The sequence below is a fragment of the Arvicanthis niloticus genome, chromosome 17 (assembly GCF_011762505.2).
Source record: "Arvicanthis niloticus isolate mArvNil1 chromosome 17, mArvNil1.pat.X, whole genome shotgun sequence".
Taxonomy (NCBI): domain Eukaryota; kingdom Metazoa; phylum Chordata; class Mammalia; order Rodentia; family Muridae; genus Arvicanthis; species Arvicanthis niloticus.
In genome coordinates this window covers 27,803,175-27,816,013 of record NC_047674.1, presented here as the reverse complement: position 1 = coordinate 27,816,013, position 12,839 = coordinate 27,803,175, and positions in this window count along the sequence as shown.

Genomic DNA, 12,839 nt, shown 5'->3' with positions numbered 1-12,839 from the left:
TCAATCATTAATGAAGACAATTTGCCTGCAGGTCATTCTGATGGAGGCATTTTTCAGTAGAGGTTCTTCTTCCTAAATAACTCTAGCTTGTATCAAGTTGATAAAATCTAACCAGGACAGCTACTGTAACAAACTACCATCAACAGGGGGGTGGGGGGGGGGAGGCTTAAACAATGGGAGCTCACTTCTCACAGTTCTGGAAGGTCAGAGTTCAAGATCATGATTGGTGCTGCTTCCTAGCTTGTTACCCTACAGGACAATTTTCTTCCAGTGACCCCACCTCTCAGTGCCATTCTGTTGAGAGTTAAAATTTCAACCTAGGGATGTTAGGAAGACATAATGTAATAGCACCCCTGTCAATATGAGAACACGGGTAGGAGGCAAAGGCAAAATGCATGTGTCAGTGATTATCAAATGCAAACTAACTTGAAGTTGCCTACATGCTCACGCTGTGTTCAATGTTAATGAGATAGATCAAGGGTGTTTGGAAGCCTGGACTCCTATATCCCATAGTTCCTTTAGTAATTCGATAATAGGAAAAAGGCCATAAGAGATACTGGGGTCAACTTGAACATGTTCCCAAGGACCAAGTATCTCTGAGCTTTTCTGCTCAGTGAGCCAGGCCAGTGATCTGGAGCCATTATGATTTTATTTCACCATAAATAATGGCAAGTGCCACAGATGAGTAGTTTTCCAGCTTCCTAGCCTCCAACAGGGTTAAAGAAGACCAAAGGGGTGCTGTCTTGCTGCCCCTAGCAACCCACCTTAGGCAATCCTTTGGAAAGAAAAATGGTTATAGAGATACAATTTAGATGAAAATATGCATCAGTTATCAGTTATGGTTGCCCCTGTTGTGAGACAAAAAATGTTAATAGAAAGTTATAAAGTGTTTTGTACGAGCTGTAGAATTCTGTTACTAGTGGTCAGATTCTGGACCACTTCCAGGTTCTTGGCCTCTTAGTTAAAGATCTAAGTCTACACATATCAATTTGCAAAAGTAGCCAGGAAACTTTATTCAATGCAGACTCATAATGCAGGTTACCACCACGTCAAGATGGACAGTGGTAACATATGAGCAAGGTATTTAAAGGCCTGACAAATTTTTCAGGTTTTTTTTTTTTTTTTTTTAATGAGATTCAAATGAAGAGGCAGTTTGGTTAGGGCATAGTTGGAGGGACTCTCTGTTCTGGTTGGTTGATTATGCTACATAATCATTTTTCTTGATGTTCCCCTTTCCATAATGTATCTGATTATAATCATATGCACACATGACTATGCCTGTGCATAGATGATAAACAGAGAATCCTTCTCCGGAGTTCACTTAGGGACACGGTTTTGCATTGTTACAAAATGAATCCAAAGGCAATCTAGACAGGGTTGGTCCTCTACCTCCATACCTAGATGTAAGCTAAGCATGACTGGATAGAATCTAAGTTTCATGGTTCATCATGAGAAGGGTGAACACATTGCATTGTTCAGAGTGGGGTGTGCACGCAGCTTGATTCAGGTTGGGGTCCTAGGTTGCTGAGGGGTTTCTAGCAACATTGTTTGGAGTCGGGTGTGGGCGTAAGCCTAGCCAAGTGGAACCCCAGGTGACTAAGCTGTTCTCCGTGCTTGACTGCCTTGGTTACAATGCGATTAAACTGCATGTAGACAGAGATGAAAGTTGGAAGTAAGGATCTGAAAGAGCTCTCTGGGCTCAAGTTCAAACAGGGGCTTGTGTTAACTTTGTGATCTTGGGCAAATCCTTTAACCTTGCAGGGAACCGTTTTTCTCACTAGAAATGTTGAGATGATAACATAAAGCTATTTAGCTATAATTTGTATATTTATACCTTTCCTTTCTTTTAAATAATTAAAAGACAAAAGCAGGAAGCATTGATTGAAATCAAAACGGCTGCTCCTCATAGGTTACTACATACAGACCACAGCTTGCCAGCAGCTCCAGTCTGCTGCTGGTGTCTGTACATTACCTGCTATCAGAATGGACATGCCTGCATGTTTGTGGCTTGATATTGGCCGTCTTTTATCTTTGCAGACAGAGTAGCTGAAACAGTAAGGCCTGAAACATTTACCATCTGGCTTTTCACAGAGAGTTGTACAGCCCCTGATTTGGACCAAGGAGAACCAGGGCTGGTTTTGAATTTTATTTTGACATTTCCCTGTTGTCTCCTCTTGTCCTATCTACCTGCTTTTTAATTGTTTGAGAGGGAGAAGATCTAGGAAGAGGAAGCAGAGGCTTTTGAACGTCTAGGATTTATCTACGAAAGCAGAGCACATGGCTCAAGTTGGAAGGACCAGGCAGGGCATCACAGGTTGCAGTGGCAGGAGGAGCTTGATCGTTCTGCACCCTCTGTTAGTCTCTCCAGTTTCCTGGAGTCCACACCTGTAGATTTTGGCAGCTTCAGCAATGATCCCAGAAAAGTCTGGTCCTGACTGTGACCAGAAGGAATTGCCAGAAATCTAGGAATCTTTATATTCACCCTGTCTGCAGCTCGAACTCACTGCCTTCAAAAGTTGTCTCTGAAGCATAAGATTGGAGACAGGGATTCCAAGCACCTTCTATCCATGTCAAAGAAAAAGCATGATGAGATCAGTAAATTAAAAAAAAGAGAGCTGTTATCTTTCTAAAAGACACGCTGGATTATTTAAGGGAGTATTTTAGGTGGAAGAATAAAAGAAATACGATTGGCCATGTTTTGACAATTTTTATCACCCATGACAATTCCCCTGGGCATCTGGTCTATTCTTGTATATGTTTGAAAATTTCCATATCAGAGAATAAAATACAAGGTAGAACCAAGCCAGGTGTCTACTAGTCAAGAGATGGGTATGTGAACTGCAGTATGGAACATGGTGGGCATACACAATGGGAGAATAAAGAAGCCATTGCCATAAATAAATGGAATGGAACAGTATCATCGAGTCTTAGAAGAATGTTAATGAGTGAGTCAGGAAGCGTTTACTCTCAGTGTGTGCTGCCCTTCTAGGGAGAGTTGGAACAACGACATTAGACAACTCTGTTCTCTATCTACTTTTCTTTCTCTGTTTGTATACATGCACACATATGCACAGACACATGTCTGAGATTAGATTATGGTTTAGTCATGCATATATTCCTAAGTACAAAATGATCGCTTCAGGCATCAAGTCCGGGACATTGGTGGAAAAAGAGGAAGTTGTTAGATCCACTAAATCCTCCTTCTCACTTTGGATAGTGGACTGTTATTGCTTAACCTATTATCAGATAAGCAAATTACAAACCAGGTCACCCAGGGACCAATGAATAGTGTGTGTGGTGGACAAAGGATCACAACCCACACAGGTTCCAGCAAGTTGATTTCTTTATGTAGCTGATTCCACCCATCTCAGGATGGCTCTCTGAACCTTTGGAAGGAGGCATTTTCCCGTACTTCCCTAAGAAGAATGAATGTGCGGAGGCAGAGCATGTGGGGATGTTACACTTTCCACCTGTTGCTAAAGAAAAAGGACCAAGCCCTGTGTAAGAAGACACTGTCTTCTCAAGAAGCAAAGGGTGACAGTGGGTGTCAACAATGGTCACCGAAAGTATTTGGTGCACTAAAAGGTAGATTTGATGCCTCACAGATTTCAAATGCCCACAGGAATTTAGAGGGGCTCTTAAGTAGTTAGTGCAAAGGGAAAGAATTAGTGCAAGGGTCCCAAGGCAGGAGGGTTCTTACTCAAGGGCACATCTCCAGCACTGGGCACGGTGCCTTGACACACCATAGACACAGCATGTCTGCAGAATGGGCAAACTTCTCCAATCCCAAACTTGCACTGGCTTTTGCCTTTGCCCTGACTTTCTGCCAACACTTGAGCACAGATGCTCCCTGTGTTTCTGTGGTTGTTTTCTTGAATATATGTTCTCCACCCCTGGGCATCTGCTACCTTTGTCACCTCTTCAGGTCTACTTGTTACTGCTCCTGGGCTTCTAGAGAACACTGTGACCCTCTGTGGCCTCTGGGTACTCAGGAACAAACTGTTCAGCTGCCACTCTTGGTTGTAACCACAGCCAGCTATGGTCACCCTCTGTAACCCCAGGGAAGTTCTTTGTTCTGAAGCTCATGTAGTCAACCAGACTCCACAACAGGGTGGTGGTGGCATGGTTGCAAACCCCCATCTCTTTCCACATCTTCAAAAAGCAAAGCAAAACAGGTCTGCTGTAGAGAAACTTCTGGAACCCACTGCTTACTGGTTCTTGAGAAACTGCCCAGGTTGCAGTTGGAAGGCAGAGTTACCAGGGCAAGGAGGGACACAACCAGATCTAAGGACAGAGGGAAAGAAAGTTTTGGGTGAAATGAAAGAAATAAAAAAGAAAGACAAAGCACTGTGCATTTATGGTATGTAAGATTTTATATTTTGTCTAATATAATGCTCAAAGGGAAAAAAAGCCCTACTAGGTAAATACAGTTACCCACACTATAGAGATAAACTGATACGAGTGTGTGTGTGTGTGTGTGTGTGTGTGTGTGTGTGTGTCTGTGGATAACATCAAGGTGTCCTTCTGGACCTCTTTTCTATGTTATATTTTTGAGACAGTACTCTCACTTAATCTGGAGCTCAGGGCTTGCCATTTTACCTAGGTTGGCTTGGCAATTAACCCTGGAGAGATGCCTGTTCTGCCCTTCAAGCACTAAGGCCATATTTACACCATCCACCTGGCTTTTATGTAGGTGCTGGGGATCCAAACTCAGTTCCTCTCGCTTATACAAGTTCTTTACCCAGTGAGTCATCTCAGCCCTGGCACATTCGATTTAAAAGTTACACCACATAATATGGCTTAAAGGAGCAGTGAGTGACAATCTGCAAATTGCTGTGTAACAGTTGGCCCAGGTCAAGGTTATGTGTAGAGGGAACAGAGTAAATGTTCTCGGGAGAGCTGGCTCCCAGGAAGAGGAAGTTGACTGAGTCACAGGAATCTACCTCCCCTCAAACTCACCAGCAGATGTGTGGAACCCAGAGTGGCTTCCCTGGAGTAGGAAGCATCAGAAAGGGAACTAAGTGCTCTGCCTTGCAGAGATTTTATACTTTACGTTCTCTGAGCTGGATGGACTGCCTAACAAACCTATGATGTATGAGTCAGTCACCCTCGCACCTGCAGGGGTGGCGATGATCCATCTGTTGGGCAGTCAAGCTTGGCTAGGACCTTTGTAGCCCTGCTTCCCCAGAGAAATACAGCTAATGCCTTTTGGGACCTTTCTGAGGCGATTGAGAATGAATCTGGATTTCATGATCAGAAAGCTCGGAACTATTTAAAACAGTATGTGGACTAAATTAATATCAAAACCCTGTTACCCTGGAGGCTGACAATTTATGTTGTTGTTGTTTTTTTTTTTTTTTTTTTTTTTTTTTTTTTTTTTTTTTTTTTTTTTTTTTTTTTTTTGTCTCAAACTATTGTTTGAAAATATAGACATTATTAGCCAGGTATGGTTAGGTCACTAGATCAACAGGCAGGTGCCACTGGAGAGGATCCAGTGCTATCATCCAAAGGTAAGGACGTGTAGTTCGAGAAGGTATGGGAGACTGAGGGCGTGGTCAGGTGGCTGGGGAAGCAGGGTGGAGAAGCAGGCATCAATCTTTGTGGTGTTTCTCTGGGCAGAGCACAGCTGGAGGTAGAGTCAGGATTAGCACCTCAGAATAGCTTCAGTGGTGCCTGGAGTTGGGGTTCAGCCGCCCAGATGTGCAGGGAAATGGATCCTCACAGTGGGAGATTTGAGACTATGCTCTAGGCTTAGTTGGTGTGCATTTGAATGGCTCATTTTCTGGTTAAGTTACTGCCTGTGGGAGTTGACTGAATCTGTGAGAGACAGATCTTTTAGGGTCAGCAAGTCTCCAGTATCAAGTCACTGGAAACACACACTTAGCATTTCTCCGAGGTGGTGCATGAGAAACAAGACTAGGAAATGAAAATGGATAAGCATAGCATTGGGTGGTTGTTAGGGCTCTGTGGAGGAGCTTTGCCTAGCGCATGCAGGGCTCTGGGTCTCATCCCCAATGCTGAAAAAAGAAAGTCAACTAAACAAATATGTCCCCAATACCAAACATCATTTACGGAGCACAGTAGACCAGACACAATAAAATCTTGCAAGCACAGGCAGCAGAGGGCCCATGCTGCATAGACATGTGGTCTTCTGTTTGACCAGTAGAGCCTGAGAGCCCATTCCATAATTTCTTGTTGCTGAGTCTCATCCAGGAGCAGTGCAGTCTGGGTCATCATCTCCTGCCGGGAAGCCTGTGCTTCCAGATCTTGGACTCTGGAGCAGTCTCTCCCACGCAGCCTTTGCAGTGCTGTTAATAGGTGCTAATACAAGATTGGTGTTGCAATGACTCCATCCCTATGAAATTTTAACTCTAGCTTTCCTGTAGCCCTGGGGTAGATTTTTCAGAGGTGTGTAGCTTCTAGGTCAACACTGTTCACAGCAGAAATTGGGGGGCTTCTGGGAGAAAAGCGGAGGTGGATAACAACCCAGCTCCTGCTTCTCTAGGCAGCATGGACTCCAGGCCAGCATCAGCATAGAACTGCTGTTGAGAAACTTAGACTGGCCTATTGTTCAACATCCTCTCCGACCCCTGCTAATGCTTGTACAGCAAGACTGAGCATCAGGTCTCTGTGGTCAGCCTGGAACCCATGATCTGGGATGGAAGATCTCTTTGGCCCTTTCTTCTCAGCAGAGGTCAGTGATAGGACTGTGTTTATCACAACTGCATAAATTTCCACCTTGTTTCTCACCCCAGCACATAGGGCTTAGGCAGTCTTGAATAGCACACACCTATGGCTAGATACCTATCTCCAGGCTCTGCCTTTTTGGATAGGTGCCTTTCTTGCCCCCTGACACCATGCTTTTTCTCTGTGACTGTAGTTTGGCCTTTGTTGGTGGCATAGGTCCCCATTTTGTTATCATTAGACAGTTACTAAATGCCCTTCTGCTGTGGAATGTCCCTTTCATGGTATGCTCCTTGGTTTGCCTTGGGCATTTGAGTGGTCAGAACAATGAATGCACTACATTTCTTCTTCAAAATCAATTTTTAGAAGTGGAGAGACCACTTCTCTTGTGCTTGTGTGGTGAGTAAGTGGGAGGTTCCTAGCCCTGGATGCAGAACAAGGTCATTAAGAGATGAAGGTAGGTATCCAGATCACCCCAGGGATTGTGCTACAGAATCTGTACTCTGGAAGTTGTCAAAACTTTGCAGGCATTTAGTGAATGGCTTTGGAGGAAGCGCTTGCTTGGCTCAGTTTAACCTCTTTGACATTCTAGTTTTTGTAGGTTGCTGTCCTATCCTTTGCTATATACTATAGACTCATCCATCCATCCATCCATCCATCCATCCATCCATCCATCCTTCCATCCTCATTTATCTGTGCATCCATCTATCCATTCATCCAACCATCCATCATCCATCCATCTGTCTATCCATCCATCATCCATCCATCCTCATTTATCTGTGCATCCATCTATCCATTCATCCAACCATCCATCATCCATCCATCTATCTATCCATCCATCATCCATCCACCCATCATTCATCCACACATCCATCTATCCATTCATCCAACCATCCATCATCCACCCATCTGTCTATCTATCCATCCATCATCCATCAATCCATCATCCATCCACACATCCATCTATCCATTCACTCATCCATCTAATTTATACATCATCCATCCATCCATCCATCCATCCATCCATCCATCCATCCATCCACACATCCATCTATCCATTCACTCATCCATCTAATTTATACATCATCCATCCATCCATCCATCCATCCATCCATCCATCCATCCATCCACACATCCACACATCTACATATCCATCCATCTGTGCACCCATCTGTCCATCCATCCATCCATCCATCCATCCATCCATCCATCCATCCATTTATCCATCCATCCATCCATCCATCCATCCATCCATCCATCCATCCATCCAGCTTTTCTTCCTTTACCTACTCTAACATACCTCTGTGGATTTTGAACTTATCACAGGTTTTCAGTGTGACTGATATAAAATCAGGAAGTTCAGACCTGGCAGAAGATCCCTGAAGATTTGGGAGTGGGGGGGGGGCACAAAAGGAGCCCAAGAGCACCTGGTTTCCTAATCATGCCCTATCTCCTAATGGACAGCATATGAGCAGGAGAGCAAAGCACACATACTTAGCACCTGTCTGAAACTCACAATAAGGTCCCACACTCCTCCCCTCTTGGAGAAGTGTCCACATAGGAGCAAACATCAGACAATGGGAGCAGTTGTGTCTTCCTCAAACCCAAGCTTTTCTCAGTTATTTCTAGCAATTGCGCCATAGCTTTTCTGGTCCCATTCAGCTCTTTATTACTACAGCGCATGCCTCTTTCCCAGAATGCAGAGCAGCAGTGGCTGCCATGTTGTTTTGAAGTTGGAGTACTGCTGAGCTATCTCTTTAGAGTCTTTCAAGCTCCTGTCCCCCATGTCATGTGGCCTCATCTTTTTCATACCATAGAGCATTTGTACTTGAGCATGATAGTCTATCTCTTATACTTTCAGAAAAGAGGTTTAGTAGACAGTAGGCAATCAATATATGCTTATTGGATGCCCACATGCATGAACAACTATTGGTTTTTGTACTGAGGGGAAGAGGCATGGTGAGAAAGAGCTTTGTGTTGGCCATTGGCTCTCCGTCAAAGGCTGGGGTCAGGTTCCCATTGAGCTCCCAATCTGAATCTTATTATAGCATTTGTGGTTCCTACTTCCCGTGCTGTTGATTTTGTTTGTCCTCCTTTAGCTCAAGTTGAAGTGTAGACAAGTTTAGAACAGATTCAAGATCTTATTGTTCTGTTCTTTGCTTCAGAATCCATCCTGTGAGATTTCACATGGTATAGGCAAGGCATGGGATAGTGTAAAAGATTTGAGGAAGAGGGGGAGTAACTGGAAACTGCCTGAGAGTCTTATAACTGTGCTACGACACAGGAAAAGGCTGGAAGACACAAACTTCCTCTGACTCTCCACACTCCATCTGAGAAAGCCAGGAAGCTGGTAGGATCACAAGTTTCTGATGAAGGAGGCAACCCGTGGGGATGGAAATGACCATCTCAACCAATCACATGCACTCCTGGGAGTCTGAATGCTTTAAAGCAGCTGTTCTTAGTCTGTGGGTATGCCTCATTTTGAGGCCAAACAACCCTTTAGCAGGAATTACATATCTGATGAGCTGCATATCAGATATTTATATTATATTTCATAACAGTAGCAAAGTTAGTTATAAAATAGCAATGAAAGTAATTTTATGATTGGGGGACATCACAACATGAACCGTATTAGGTCGCAGCATTAGGAAGGCTGAGAACCACTGTTCTAAAGGCAGTGGAATTAGAGACATTTTGTGGGTAGCAACAAATACAACTGTAGAGTGTTGTTGAGAACTGTTTCATGGTTCCATTCTGGGTTTATTCATGGTACAGCTTCACACTTCCTTGACCTACCAGATGGCCCTATCCCCTTCTTGCCCTTTTTATCCCTCCTCTATAGCTTCTCTCATAGGGCACTAGAGGGTTCTTTTTCAGTCTCACACCTGGTAGCATCACCCCTCTGATACATACCTATAGGTGGCTGCTGCATTCCCATGGTTCACATGGCCTAGCTAAGATGCAGAGACCTTTATTCTTCTTTAGCCCATGTATTTGGCCCACTCTGTTGCTTTTACAATGTAAGCTTCCAGGAAGGTTTCCTGGTGTCCTTCCAGCTTTCAGAAGAGGATCCTTCATGTAGTTAGTGAGGAGAACACCCTGAATGTGTAGGTCAGTTCTCAGCTCTTTGGCTTCATCTTTTGCCACTGTCCCCCACTCTCTCCTCCAGCCTGTGGCTAGGCACACAGAGACATCAGTGCTTCCCCTTGGGTCTCTGTTCTCTCTTGTGTTGCGTCATTCGCCATTCTTTCCATCGGCTGATCCTCCCATTCCTGTTTAGGTTTTACCCAGGAGATCTTTCTGGATCCCCTCCCATCAGTTGGCAGAGAGGCCTTCTTATTGGATTTCAGAGCACAAAGCAGCTACCACAGCTTGCACTGGCTTATTTTCTTGTCATGGACACCCCAACGACACAAATTGAAGAGGAAAAGGTGTCAGAGAGAGTCAGTCCACAGTCATTTTACCCCATGCGCTTTGGCAGACATGGTAGCTAGAACAGGTGAGGAAAGAGAGTTGTCCACTTAGTGGCCCAGGAGTATGCAGAGAAGGAAGAAGTTGACAGTCAGGGATGGTATATTTGCTAAGGATCCAGAGATTCATGTCCTCTAGCTAGACTCAACTACCTAAGGTTTTTCCAGTCTCTCAACGTAATGCCACCAACTGGGACCAAGCCTCCAAAATATGAGCCATGGGCAACATTAAGTTCATAGTTCAGTTAGAATAGTTGCCCTTTATTGAACTGACAGACAGAAACAGACCCTGAACTCTTACTATGTGATATCAGAGGCCATGTTTTCTTCTCCTTTCCTCCTCCTCCTCTTCCTCCTCCTCCTCCTCCTCTTCCTCCTCCTCTTCCTCCCTTCCTCTTCCTCCCTTCCTCCTCCTCCTCCTCCTCCTCCTCCTCCTCCTCCTCCTCCTCCTCCTCCTCCTCCTCCTCCTCCTCCTCCTCCTCCTCCTCCTCCTCCTCCTCTTCTTCTTCTTCTTCTTCTTCTTCTTCTTCTTCTTCTTCTTCTTCTTCTTCTTCTTCTTTGTTTTTTGTTTTTGTTTTTATTAATTAGGGTCTTTCTATGTCATAGCCCAGGGTGGTCTTGAAGTTGTGATCTTCCCAAGTGCTAGGATGGAAGGTATGATCAGCCTGGTCAGATACTACATGTGTATGTATACACATATGTATATGCACATACATTTGTGTCTATGTATTTGGATATATATGTTCATGTAGGTGTGAGTGAATATATGTGTTCAAGTCCATGTGTATGTGCATGTATATAGAGGCCAGAGATCAACCTTGAGCATTATTTCTCTGAGCCATTTGCTGTGTGTGTGAGTATGTATAAGTGTGGGAGTGAGTGTGTATGAGTGTTGTGTGTGATCCTATGTCTACACAGGAGGCCACCGGAGGCTGGCAGGAGTCTTGTTTCATCATGCTCTACCTTATTACTTCAAGACAGGGTCTCTCACTGAACCTAGATCTATGCTGGCAACCAACAAGCCCAAGTGATTCTCCTGTCTTGGCCTTTCAGAACTCTAGGCTTACAGGTGGAAACATTTCTTTGCCCATCCAGACTTTTTATGTAGGTGCTAGGGAGTCAAACTCAGGTCTTCAAGCTCACATAGCAATAGATGTTTCCATTAAACTATATATACCCTGTCTTATGTTTGGAGGCAGAGTCTTTCATGTAGACCTGAGTCTTACAGATTGGGCTAAATTAGATAGCTAGCTAGCCTTAGGAATCGTCCTGTCTTCAACTTCTCAACAATGAGACTGTAAATGCTAGCTTTCCTACATGAGTATGGGAGTGTTGAACTAAGGTCTCCAGGCATGCATGACAAGCACTTGCTGACTGGGCTGTGTCCTTGGTCCATATAGTATATTATTTACACATGTGTGCTTCTTTGCACACGTGTACTTTTTTGAGTGCACTGACATTATTAATCTCCTAATTTGTCTCTCTCAGACTGTGAGTTTTTTGTAGTTGGGGATATATCTTACACCCTTTTGATTTGTCCCTGTGGACTGTGTGACTGTGATTAGCTCATTCTAAGCACTCAGCAGACACAAGGTGAAGGAGTGCAGAGTGATCAAGTAGAGGGGACTGGAAGATTTTGGGTGGAAGGCTTTATTGCAAGCCCCCCACCCCTATCAAATGGTCCATTATCTCTATCTGGAAAAAAAGAGTGTTACAGGTTTCATAACATCAAAGATGTGTACCTGCATGAATAAATGAATGAATGCGACATGGTAGCCATGGGGTACAATATTCAGAGATCTACCACACAGTTTGCTCCCTGTAATAGAGATGTGAGTTCTCTTTTAGCTCACCACCATTCCTCTGATAGCAGTCTTTCCCTCTTTCATAGCTAAGATCCAGATTCTTCTGTGAATCCTTCATTTCATGTAAAAAAAAAAAAAAAAAAAAAAACAAAACAAAACAAAACAAAACAAAAAAACCCCAACCTCTAAAATCTTCCAGTTGGTTTCAGGCTGAACGCATCTCTCAGCGGAGTAAGGGATGTTGGGAGTCTGCTGTGATCAAGGCGTGTAGCCTTTCCCAGCCACCTCTGGCATGGTTCTAAGTGTTTTTTTGTTCTCTGGACTAAGAGCTTCCTGTTGAAAAGGCCTGAGAGAGTATCAGAGTTGGACACAGAGCACTTGCTGAAGTCTGACTAAATACAGTCCCCGATTAAATCCTTCAGACACCAACGAAAATATTTTTTTAGGAGACTCTTCCGGGAACCATGCCAAATTCAAGTGTGCTTTTCTCGGTAAACACTTGGCCTTGCCCGTCTTTCTGAGTCAGCTCCTACTCAGCATGCCTATCCTGAGGAAACTCAGGATACTGATCTTCAAAGCTGAAAGTGGGAGTCAATTTCAGATATCTTCTGAAGATAACGGGCCTAAGAAGACAGCTCCTGGAGCTGCCCCTGCTTTCTGTCTCTGTGTGTTAGCCTCTTTATTTAAAAGCCTGTTAAATAAAAACTTCCAGCAATGTGTTTGCAATATCAGCTTGTCAGGAGACCACCCACAGAGGAACTTTCCATAACCTTTCTGTAACCTTCTGTCCCCTAAATCCAGACCATGTTGTAGTGGGCTGGGGGTGGGGGGTGGGGTGACATGGAGAATTTCTTGAGCACAGATGACAATTGTGACATGG